General features: G+C 48.6%; 2 non-coding genes across 2 annotated transcripts; both read right to left on the bottom strand.

Annotated features, from left to right (window-relative positions):
- Window positions 1-3157: 3157 nt before the first annotated feature.
- TRNAE-UUC (transfer RNA glutamic acid (anticodon UUC)) lies at window positions 3158-3229 on the bottom strand. The gene has a single exon. It is a non-coding gene; the product is annotated as a tRNA-Glu (tRNA).
- A 3796-nt stretch (window positions 3230-7025) lies between these two features.
- On the bottom strand, window positions 7026-7108 carry TRNAS-AGA (transfer RNA serine (anticodon AGA)). The gene has a single exon. It is a non-coding gene; the product is annotated as a tRNA-Ser (tRNA).
- Between the last annotated feature and the right edge of the window lie 5840 nt (window positions 7109-12948).

Genomic DNA, 12948 nt, shown 5'->3' on the forward strand with positions numbered 1-12948 from the left:
TTCTGGTTTAGCCCCATTTGACTCCTTCGGCCCATCTTCTCCGCCCCCACCCCCCCAGTCTCTTTCCTTCTCCACTGGGGCCATGCAGAGAGGAGCCCCAGTCAGTCTCTGTCACAGAGAGTCTGTATCCTACAAACGGAGGGAGGGGTCACTCTAAAACATTGATAACGGGGAGGGGAGGGGTGTGCGTGGTTAGGGGGAGAAAGGATGGAGGCCTAACAGTGGGGCCCAGAGAGATTCCTCCAAACAGGGGAGATTCCCTGCTGCCCCCAATCTGCGGGAAGAACAACTGCGTGTGTGGGGTCTCCACATGCTGTTCCCGCCCCAAGAGCCAACTGTGGCAATGGGAGCTGCAGGGCTGGAGTCTGTGGGCAGCAGTGCTCAGAGACTCCCCCAGCCCTCCCGCTTAGGGGCTGCTGCCAGAGGGGGGTGCGGGTTGCTTTCAAGAGATGCCCAAGCTAAATGCTGCACCCTTCATCCTCTCCTGTACTCTCAACCCCCTGCCCCAACCCAGACCCCACACCTGCACCCAAATTCCTTCCAGGACCCTGCTCCTTGCACACCCTCCTGCAGCACAACCGCCTGACTGAGCCCAGACCCTGCACCCGAACTCTCTCCCAGAGCCCAGACTCTCTCCCTCCCACACCCAAACTCCCTCCCAGAGCCTTAGGCAGGTGTGGGGAGGGGGGGCAGGACTTGGTCCCATTCTGGGCACCACCAAAAATTATACAAACCTGCCGCCTCTGTCCAGCCCAACCTTCTGCTGATGCACCTCAGCCCACCCCCGTGCAGGGTTTGAAGCTTCCATTGCTTAAATTCTAGGAAACTGAGGGATTTCAGCTCCACTTTGCCCACAGGGAACCTTCACCCCACTCCCAACCAGGTTCTTGTCCATGAGATCACTGTTAGTGGAGCTGGGTTCCTCAGTGTCTTTTCTCTCTCTATGACAGGCCAGGGTGCAATAACTGGGGCATCTGAGCACCCAGGACCTTCTGTGGGGCTGCCATTCCCCTTCCTCTTCTGTGGTCTCATCTGTCATTGACTCCAGCCTTTTTTCTATCCATCGTCAGCACCTCCCAAGCAAGCTGCACTCACCTCAAAAAGATAGAAAGTCCTGTGGCACCTTATAGACTAACAGACTTATTGGAACATAAGCTTTCGTGGGTGAATACCCACTTCGTCGGATGCATGTGACGGAAATTTACAGGGACAGGTATAAATATGCAGGTAAGAATCAGTCTAGAGATAAGGAGGTTAGTTCAATCAGGAAGGATGAGGCCCTCTTCTAGCAGCTGAGTTGTGAAAGCCATGGAAGGAGAAATTGATTTTGTAGTTGGCTAGCCAGTCACAGAATTCCCACTCCATTCATCTGATGAAGCGGGGATTCACCCCTCAAAGCTTATGCTCCTGTACGTCTGTTAGTCTATAAGGTGCCACAGGACTCACAATTTTTACAAATCCTGGTTAACGCAGCTACCCCTGTGATACTCAAAATGACAGTGTCCCCTGTTGGGAGTACATCACTGACCTCTCTCCTCTCTGAGCACTAACTGCCCCTCTGTTTCCTTGCCTCTCAGTCTGAGCAGATGGGACCTTTCCCTCCAGTGCTGGAGGATTCGCCCTTCTCATCTACCCTTGTCCCAAGCAGCACAGCGAGAGGGCATCTTAAATGTACCAAGGTGACTTCGGAGCAGAAATCCCCCAGACATTCCAGGCAATTGGCACTTGCCCCTCACTGAGCAGGACTGAAACTGGTGCAGGGAGACTGGTGGGCCACATCCCCTCTGGGCATGAGCAAAGCAGCAAGGTGAAAAAATGAACCTGGAGATGCGGGGGCTTGCACCCAGGGCCTCACACATGCAAAGCATGTGCTCTACCACTGAGCTACATCCCCAGATGGGTTGTGCTTGCTATGGGTTATACTCAGAGCCTTCCTCTTCTCACTGCATCCAGTGACCTATAAGCTTCACGAGAAGCCCATTCCCCTCTCTGAGGACCAGGCTTGCTCTCCTGGAGGTTACTTGTTCATAGGAGTCACTTTGCAGCATGGCAAGATTCTATGTGTGGGGCAGAGAGAGTTTGTGCCCTGGACTCAGGCTGCAGAGATACACTCAGCCCTCTCCCCTGCATTGGGTGGTGGGGGTGCTGCAATCCCCTGCTGTAAGGTCATTGTGGGGTATGCTGTGAGCAGCTCAACACCTCACCCTGGTGGCAGAAGTGGGGTGCGGAGTTCTAGGTGTTTCCACCTGCCTGTGAAGTCCAACTTTCCCCAGCACATTCACTGCGGTGCAATTGGGTCACTGTTTCAGTGGCTGAACAGCAAAGAATCACTCCCAGTTTCCCTTCTATCTGCAGCAGGATTAGCCTGTGTCAGTGGTTAATGAGGTGGATCTGGTTGTAGATTGTTATTCATTCCCCACCTTGACAATTCACATAGTCCCTTTCCTACTCAAATCCCCAGCACTTCGGTGAACCTGGTAGCAGGAGTTGGGTCCTGAGACTTTGAGGGTCCTTTTTACCCTTCACCTGGAGTGAACTCAGCTTTTCCCCCATCCCAGACAATCCATGAAATAACAACAGGAGCATAAAGAAAGAGGGGAGGGAACATCTCACTGCCAGGGCTGGATGTGCCCAGGGCCCCAACTCATCCATTGTTTCCATGGAATTTGGCCCCCTGCTTTGCACAAGGGACAGAGAAAGATCTTGCTGTTCCTGTGTCTGTGCAAGGAAAATTGTGCTTCTGTATGAAAGAGAGGAGGGAAATGGCCCCATGATGGGATAATATCCTCAGGATTAAGACCTAAGGATTCAGGCTGAGAACTGATAGAACTCCACTTATCTGGGATTTAACAAATTGTCTTCCATGGAGCAGGGCCAGATCCAGCATTTTTGCCACTCCAAGCGCAAAAAAAAATAAAAAAGCTGCAATCAGCAGCAGCTCTACCTCTGCCACTTTTGGCAGTGAGTCTTTTCCACCAAGAGGGACTGAGAGGACCCAATAGCCACAAAAGCCTCCCCATTCCATTGGCCATCCCTAGTGCCTGGAGCCAGCCCTGCCATGGAGACACTGGAAAGATGAGGGAATCAAGAAACAGATACACATTTATTTACATTGCAAGTGAAGAATAACTGAAGCTTTTTTTAATTGAAGTCACTTTTCCCTGACTGGGAATTAAACCCAGGCTTTGGCAGCGAAAGTGCCAAATCCTAACCACTAGACCACCAGGGAGCTGACAATATTGCTTTTTTTCTCACTTATGCTACACTTTCTTAGGCTACTTTCTATCCACTTTCTGACAGTACTCCATTGTCCACTCCCTGAGGGGTTAAGAACAGAGAGTACAGGAACCCCTGTACTCAGGGTCACAACCTCAGCCCAACACAAGCCACTGAAATAAACTCTAAGGATGCTTCCTCCAGCAGAATCACAGAGCCATGCAAAAAAAACCTAGGAGGAACAATCCTCCTCTGTCTTCATTTACCCCATTGCAACCCTCTCAGCAGCCGACTCTTGCAGGAAGGACACTCAGATGATAGGAGCTCTGGCATAGAGACCAAGGGAGGGGTGTTGCCTCCTCTCACTGTGAGCTGATCACAGTCTGACTCCGTGCAACAGGGCTCTGAACTTTGCCATCTTGTGTGTTCTGAGAGCAGAGCTCCCCGGGCCCTTCTACTGAGAGCATGGTGATTGCACAACAGCTGCAAGGCCTTTTTCTCTCTCCTTGGCTTCCCCAGACTTTCCCCACAAATGGTTCTATCTGGTGTTGGAGGGATCTAAGGACCTGTAGGTTTCCCTCACCCATCTCTTAAAGCAAACAGTGATTCCCTTCTCTGACACTCCTGGGTCTGGGCTTCTTTTGAGTTTTTCCCAAGGGGAGGTCTGATTCCCTGTGAAAATGTGTGTGGCACCAGCTTGTCTGCCCCCTCTCTGGGAACCGAGAATCTTTTTCAGACTCTCCCCCACTAGATGAGTCCAACAGCACCTCCCCTTGGTGGGAGAATCCTAAATTCCAACCTCCCGCCCTTGTTGTTCTGACCAGCTGATGACGGCAGCATGCTAAATCAACCCCAGCCCTCTGGTCTAGAAAGCAACATCTAACCAGCCTTGTGACAGCTCTGGTTTGCTCGCTGGAGACATAACAAACCAGGAAAGAAGGCAAATGTAAGACAGGGAACCTCAGCTCACAAATAAAAACCTTCAGGGCACCTTCTTCACTGCGTCTGGGCAGTTGACTGACTTTAAATCTAGCTAGCTCTGTTGGTAGAGCATGATGCTCTTAATCCCACCATCATAAATCCAAGACCCATGGTGAGTGGTAGCGACAACCCTTAGGTGTCACTCTTCTGCTAATAGTCACAGATCAAAATGAAACAAACTCTCTATGCTCTTTGGCAGGTCATGTTTCTTCTTCTCTCTGAGCTTCAGTAAAACATGAAGAGAGAACAAACTGACATTTGCATCCTATGTTAAGAGAGTATTTTCTCCTCTTCCATTGTACCCCAAGCAAGAAGAGGGGATAATAACCATTTAACAGATGATTGCAGAGGGAAAAGTTTGGTCTTTATAAATAGGACAATGATCAATTGGTCTCCATGTCCACTGATGGTAGGACAAGATGTAATGGACTTAATCTGCAGCCAGAGAGATTCACGTTAGATATTGGGAACAATTTTCTAACTCTGAGGGTAGTTAAGCTCTGGAATAGGCTCCCAAGGATGTCTGTGGAGTCTCTGTCCTAGGAGGTTTTTACAAACAGGTTGAACAAACCTCTGTCAAGGATACTCTGCATATACTTGGTCCCATAGACAACCTGCTCTGGCTCCAGTTCCCTCCTTCTGCTCCCTGCCTGGGCCGACTGCTGTGGGCACTTGATCCCACATGCCCTCGATGCATCGCCTCTGCTTGGCTCTGCTTCAGCAGAGAGGGCTGGATTTCATGACCTCTCCAGGGCCCTTGCAGCCGTACAGCTCTATAATTCGATGCCATTGCAATATAATATAAACAACAAAAGTGGAAACACCCCAATCTAACATCTAACAATTCAGCGTGAACTAACATTCCACAGCACAAAGTGACAACACGTAGGAGTGCAAATCCCTACAGTTCAGCACCATGCAAATGAATGCCCCGTAGGGCAAAATGACGCACTGCAAAAGAGCTCAGCTCAAACCAACACAACACAAGGCGGTGCAAAAACCATACAACACGAAACAATGTGTCAGAGTGCAAAGTGACACTGTGCAAAACAGCTCAGCGTGGAACAACGACACAGGACAAACCCACACAACAGAATCATATTGAAAGGTAGGGCAGGGAAGGACCCCAAGAGTCAGGGCCAAGTATCCCTAGGCCACCCCGACAGGTGTTTGAAGAACAGGGAAACAAAGGGCACCAAGAACTTATGTTTTTTGGATGAGTCAAGAAAAGGGAGTAGCATTGTCCCCCACAGGTAGCCCCTGTTCAATTCCAGATCAGAAAGCAAAACTCTTCTGCAAGATAATCCAAAAAATGTTGTGTTTCACTTCACTTCATAAGTACAGTTGTTTGGCAATTAAATGATGAGCCTAATGTTTCATAAAAGTGTAGGAAATACGAATGTATTTGAGAAAATGGCTTGGAAGGAAGGAAGACAAAAAATTGATCAGTCGAGGGAACAGGCACTGTTTCCCCTTGGTTTGTAGCTTCTCTCACAGCTACTGGAATAGAAAAGCTAAGTAAATGGTGTTCTATTATTCCAAAGGAGATTGAAGTGAGGCCATTTTCTCCAGATAGGATTAATGGTAATATCAGGAGTGGGATGTGAAATCACATCTCTATGCAGAGACCATAACACCCAAGGGATTGGGAAAAAAAAGAATCTTATAACTAGCACTTTACACCAGTCCATCATCCTGATACTACAAAGAATATAACTTATGAATCCTAGTTTTCATTAATAGTTGATGAACTCTTTAGGGCGGTCGAGATGGCACATCTCTTTCAACTCCTAGAGACCTTCTACAGCACAGCTGATTTTTAGACACACTCACCCGGACCTAAAGTTACACGTTTCCTGGAGCTCCATGAGTTCTGCTGTCTTGCAATCTCCCTGCTCACGTTTTAAGTGAACAAAAGAACATTCTGAGACAGTAATGGTGAACCTCAAAATCCTGCCCTGGGGGCCAGAGAGTTAAGCCACCAGCCTCTACCAGGATAGCATCCTATCTGGGAACAACTCACTGGTCAATAGCTGGGGTGTGAAATTCTCATTTCTTTGTTGTTCTATCACTGTAGTCCCCACTTTGCTATTGCTTGTCTGTATAATCTCTGTCTGGTGCTGTGATTGTTTCAGCCTGCTGTATAATTAATTTGTTGGGTGTAAACCAATTAAGGCAGTGGGGTATAATTGGTTAGATAATCATGTTACAATATGTTGGGATTGGTTAGTTACATTTCAGTAAAATGATTGGTTAAGGCACAGCTAAGCAGAATTCAAGTTTTACTATATAGTCTGCAGTCAATCAGGAAGTAAGGGGGGGAATGTGAATGGGAATAGGGGTAGGGGAATTGGAATTATGTTTTGCCAAAGGGGGGAATAGAAACAGGGAAGGGGAACAGGGACACAGGCAAGCCTCTGTGGTGTCAGAGCTGGGAAGGGGGATGCTGAGGAAGGAAACTGGAATCATTGCTTGCTGGAAGTTTACCCCAATAAATATTGAATTGTTTGCACCTTTGAGCTTCGTGCATTGCTGCTCTCTGGTCACGTGAGAAGGACCAGGGAATAGGAGGTTGATAGGATAAACCCTCTAACAAGTACGTCTTTCAGGGTGTGAAAAACCCCAGGACCAGTATAATTAAGCTGAAAGATTGTTCTGTCAATGCAGCTACTACAGGGATGGAAAACCTTTCCCCTCACTGTAGCAACTGTCTACTCCACAGTGCTACAGCAGTAATTTAAGTGTAGACAGCCTCAGAGGGAGACCAGATTTGGCTCCATGGATGCTCAGGCACTAAGACAACAACAATGACAAGACACTAATGCTTCTGTAGTTGACAGGATTTCAACCTGCGTGGGGAAACCCCCAATGGATTTCTAGTCCATTGCCTTAACCACTCGGCCACAACTACTTGATGTGCAGCTGCTTCACTACACAATATTTCTGTTCTCACAGAATTGTCACTTCAAATTGCTCAGACCAGCTCCCCCAGCACACTCACGGCTGTGCATTAGTGTGTGTCCATGGTGAACAGCAAGAGTTCCCGCCCATTTCCTTTCCGGTTGGAGCATGATGAGAGTGTGTTTGTGGCTAATGACATTGCTATAGATTGCTGTTCATTCCCCACGCTGACAATTCAGACAGTTCCTTTCCTATTTGAATCTCTACATATCATTCCAACAGCAGGAGTCAGGATTTCTCTGGGGCACTGAAATTTTTCAGGGGGTTGATGCATGAATACAGCCTTGCATTCCATCCCTGATGTTTCCTGGACTAACAACCGCAGCAGAAAGAAAGAGCAGAGCAAGGATCTCCCCAGCAAGGATGCAGATGACCACGTCCCCTCTGTCTGACCATTGCCATTGCAGGAGAGAAGGGTTCACTGGAATCGAATGCCCTGGCTCAGGGCTGGTCTACACTACGCATTTATACTGAATTTAGCAGCGTTAAACCGATTTAACCCTGCACTCGTCCACACAACGAAGCCCTTTATATCGATATAAAGGGCTGTTAAAATCGATTTCCGTACTCCTCCCCAACGAGGGGAGTAGCGCTGAAATCGGTATTGCCATGTCGCATTAGGGTTAGCGTCGCTGCAATTCGACGGTATTGGCCTCCGGGCGGTATCCCACAGTGCACCATTGTGACCATTCCGGAAGGAAATCTGAACTCGGATGCACTGGCCAGGTAGACAGGAAAAGCCTCGCGAACTTTTGAATTTCACTTCCCATTTGCCCAGTGTGGAGCGCCGATCAGCATGGGTGGCCATGCAGTCCCAAAACCAAAAAGAGCTCCAGCATGGACCATACGGGAGATACTGGATCTGATCGCGGTATGGGGAGACAAATCTGTTCTATCAGAGCTCCGTTCCAGAAGATGAAATGCTAAAGCATTTGAAAAAATCTCCAGGCTATGACAGACAGAGGCCACAACAGGGATCAACACAGTGCTGTGTGACAAGCATCACGGAAAGCCAAAGAATCAAATGGACCCTCATGGAGGGAGGGAGGGGGAACTGAGGACTCCAGCTATCCCACAGTCCCCGCAGTCTCTGAAAAGTATTTGCATTCTTGGCTGAACTCCCAATGCCTGAAGGGTCAAAAACATTGTTGCCAGTGGTTCAGGGAATATGTCAGCAATTTACCCCTCCTCCCCCCCTCAAAGAAAAGGGAAAAAATTATTTCTCGCCTCTTTTCAATGTCACCGTATGTCTACTGGATGCTGCTGGTAGACGAGGTGCTGCAGCGCTAAACAGCAGCATCCTTTTCTCTTCCTGGTGGCAGATGGTATGGTACATTATGACTGATAGCTGTCCTCCTCCTCCTCCTCCTCCTCCTCATCATCATCATCATCATTCTGTGAGTGCTCCTGGCTGGCCTCAGTGAGGTTGGCTAGGGGCACCTGGGCAAAAATGGGAATGACTCTCGGTCATTCCCTTCTTTAAGCTTTGTGTTCTGGAGATTCAGTTCTGGCAGGTGGTGCAATAGGGCTGGTAACCATCCTCATCATAGCAACTGGAGGCTGAGCTCCTCTCCCCTCCCCCCCTTCATGTCTAATGGAGATTCTAGACTATCATAGCAGCAGGAGGTTGTGCTCCTTTCCCCCCCTACCCTTTAATGAGTAATGAAGATGTTCTGCCTGGAATATCATAGCAGTTGGAGGCTGCCTCCCCCTCATTTTATCTCACTAAAAAGTCAGTGTTTCTTATTCCTGCATTCTTTATTACTTCACCACACAAATAGGGGGATAACTGCCACGGTAGCCCAGGAGGGGTGTGGGAGGAGGGAAGCAATGGGTGGGGTTGTTGCAGGGGCACCTCCTGGAATGGCACGCAGCTCATCATTTCTGCGTGATATCTGGGGCTCTGACCCAGAGCAGCTGTGCTCTCTAGTAGACTTACTCCATATTCTAGGCAGGACTGACTCTATTTTTAGACAAAACATAAAGAAGGGAATGACCTGGGAAGTCATTCCCATTTTTGTCCATGCGCCCCCAGCTGACCTCAGCGAGGCCAGCCAGGAGCACCCATGACAGTAGCAGATGGTACAATATGACTGATAATCATCATCATCAATTTCCAAAGCAGCAGACAGTGCAATAGGGCTGGTAACCATCTCTTTAACCTTGCAAAGGCAAATGAATGCTGCTGTGTAGACTGCAGTACCGCGTCTTTCAGCAGCATCCAGTACACATACTGTGACAGTGAAAAAAGGCTAAACGGGCTCCATGGTTACCATGCTATGGCATCTGCCAGGGCAATCCAGGGAAAAAGGGCATGAAATGATTGTCTGCCGTTGCTTTCATGGAGGAAGGAATGAGTGATGACATTTACCCAGAATTACCCGCGAGACCGTTTTTGCTCCATCATGCATTGTGATCTCAACCCAGAATTCCAATGGGGGGGTAGACTGCGGGAACTACGGGATAACTATGGGATACCTACCCACAGTGCAATGCTCTGGAAATCGACGCTAACCTCAGTACATGGACGCACACCACCAAATTAATGTGCTTAGTGCGGCCGGGTGCACTTGACTTTATACAATCTGTTTTAAAAAACCTGTTTCTGTAAAATCGTAATAATCCCGTAGTGTAGACATACTCTCAGACAAGAGACACAGGGAGGTTTTGCTGTTCACGGATCTGTGTGTAACCCTTCTTCCCCTCTGAGTTGGCAGCAACAAGGGCCGGGTTCAGTATCCAGGGGTTCTGTTTCAGTAACACAATGCATAACCGGCTCGAACCCCCACCCAGTAACCTGGGACACTCACATACCACATCCCCCTGGGCGCCTCTAGGAGGCAATACTTCCCTTCTTGCAAGCACGGAGTCTGAGTGTAGCAAAATCTTTTTAATAAAGGAAGGAATCAATGCGGCATCCCATTGGAGAAACACCACAAACAGGGTTATAACACAAACCATAAACAAAAACCCACCTCCAAGTACGTTTGGCACTGTCCTTTTTCCCCTTAGGGTTTTAAGTCCAATCACCCCAAAGTCCAACAACCCAAAAGTCTCTGGTCAATGCCACCTCAGAGTTCGAGAGTTTATCTGTAGAGGTCCCTCCCCCCAGCCTGGGTAGAAAGGGGCACCTTACGTGGTCTGGGGCCAACTGCCCTGCCTCTCCGTGGGTTCTGCTTCTGCCTTCTCCACGAACTGCTCCGCTTTACCAGCCGCTCCACTCTGCTCCTCCAGCCGTCCTCAGAAACTGCTCCGCTCCACCAGCTGCTCTGCTCCATGAGCTGCTCCAGTTCTCTCTGCAAACTGCTCGGCTCCGCTCGCTCTGTGGGCCGCTCCACCCATCCCACAGCTACTCTGCTCTGCCAGCCACTCCGCTGCTACCAGCTGTCCCGTGATCCGCTCCAGCCATCCCCACAACTGCTCCGCTTCGGTAGCTGCTCTGTTCCACAGTATCGCTTCAGGCTCCCCCATTAGTTAGCACAGTACTCAGTGCTCTCAGCTCAGTAGTTCCAGCTCTTCAGTGATTTCAACTCTTAGTGGGGAGCCCCAGTGCAAGAGCACCATTAGCCCAATGTGAGTTCAGTTCAATAACCTGTGTTTAGATTCTTGAGGGAATAAAAAAAATCAACTCTGACATTCCACAATGGAGAGAAAAGGGGATGGAACTGGTGCTTCTGCTTCCACAAGGCACCAGAGACAGATACCTTTCCCTAACCTCTCTCAATTCACTGGGTTTTGGAACCCATGTCCTTTGTCTAGCAAGTACCACACAACTGAGGGTGAGTCATTTGTCACCAAGCAGTCCCACAGCTCAGCAGTCTGCGATAGGGTAGGCGTGCCTATGCAAATACACTCTCTGAAATTCTTTCCACCAGATGTCAGGGTAGAGCTTATCCTGACTCTGCTTACATGTGCAAAGGAAATTGTGTCTCTGTGTGAAATTGAGGAGGGAAATGAAATGTCCACATGGTGGCCCAGTGCCTTAAGGAATGTTGGCGATGGACTCTGGCTGAGAAACGATTTAACAGGAATTTGTATCAATGTATTGCCCTGATTAAAAGCTATGGCTGTAAGGCACCACTGTTGTTAGTACTTGAACCTGCGTGGAGACACCCAAGTGGGTGTCAAGTCCATTACCTTAACGAGGGGTAGTTGATTATTTTGTCAAGTTCCAAATTTTTTGGTCAAGATCTAGTCAATGTCTAGATGCCAGAGAAAATAATACACTGATGATAATAAGAAGTATATAGAAATATTTTTCAGTCACTATGGGCATAACTATGATGACTGTTTCATGTTTCATTCTTTATATCTGACACCACCACCGCCTTTCCCTTTAGTCTTGTAGTTTACCAAGAGTAAAACTAAACATTTCTTCAAATACAAGGGAGTGTTTGTGTTCATTCCTTCGAGCTACACAGGGGCTTGATGTAGCTGCTTTCAATCCTGCAGCTTTGCTGGGATAAGTAACATTTCAGGGTGTCACTGAACTGAAGGAGGGAGATCATTTTTTGACAGGTTATGCCTTCTCTTAAAGGTGTTTGTCTGGCTGGCAGGTCTCTCCTGAGGGAAGAGAGTTTCTGTGCAAAATACCAAAACTTTTAACAGAGAGGAGGGAAAGGCCATGGCCACATGATGGGGCCAGTATGTACCACAACATGGTTCTTTTATGGGGGGTGACTCTGAACACTGACTGATCTCCACTCCCTTGGATTTGAAGAGATGTTTAGTTTTGCACTTGGGAACCTGTAAGGCTGAAGCAATTTTATGGATGGTGACACTACGATTGAAGGGTTATTTAATGTTGTAGAAATTGTTAAAAACACTTAGCTTCAACTTAAGCTGCCTGTTATTAAAAGCTGGTTTCCCCACGTCAGTTCCCTAAGCTCTGCTAGAAAGGCCCTGGGTTCTCTCCTGCCTTGGTGAGAACTAAAGGGAATCGTCCCCTGCTGCCCTTGGCTCCAGGCTAATTTTCTGGGGAGGGGACGTGGAATTGATTTGTTCGCTGTTGAGAAGGGAGCTAGGCCAGTTCTCAGGGAGCGAGAACCCTCAGCACCTTCCCAGCCCAACCCAAGCTGCTGCCCTGTCCCAGCCTCTGTTCCCCTGGGAGTCCTGCTTGTTTGACTCTAGAGCAGCCCGGGAGCAGCAGCTGAGGCAGAAGACAGCCTGGGCTGGGCAGATGCTAGGAGCAGAGCTCCAGAGGCCTCTGTTGGCTCCCTCCTCAGCAGCAAACAATCAGTCCCCACCCACACCCTGGGACAGAAGCCTGGAGCCAAGGGTAGTGCCCAGTGGGAGTTTCTCTTTTTCTTCTTCCTGGGGTGAGCCGGGATCTGGGGGTGTTTCTAGCAGGGAAGTTGGAACTGAATTGGGGAACCAGCTTTTAATAACAGGCAGCTCAAATTCTGACTACTTTTGTTACAATTGTATTTATAATGTAAAATAATTCAAAAGTAAATTGGCAGAATGTTTGGAACTCTTTTCTCCCTGTCATACAAAGAAACAGCTTTTTGGCTTTTCATGATACAGGAGTCAGGTTCATTCACCTGTGCAGAATCAATGTGCACAGAAGCCTGTTGTGTTTCATCTCTTAGGTTCCGCTGCCATCGTGTGGCCATTTCCTTCCCCTCCTTTCTGTTCAAAGCGCAGAGCCCAGTTCCTCCAGGGAGAGAAGGACATCTTTCTTCTTTCCTTCCTCAACAGCCCCCTTCCTTGGAGAGCCCTTTGCTGGGGTCTGGGTGGGGAACAGTAGTTTCTGAGGATTAATTTCACGCCATATTTGGGGTTGATATA

Source organism: Gopherus flavomarginatus, chromosome 6, assembly GCF_025201925.1.
Source record: "Gopherus flavomarginatus isolate rGopFla2 chromosome 6, rGopFla2.mat.asm, whole genome shotgun sequence".
In the NCBI taxonomy this organism is placed as follows: domain Eukaryota; kingdom Metazoa; phylum Chordata; order Testudines; family Testudinidae; genus Gopherus; species Gopherus flavomarginatus.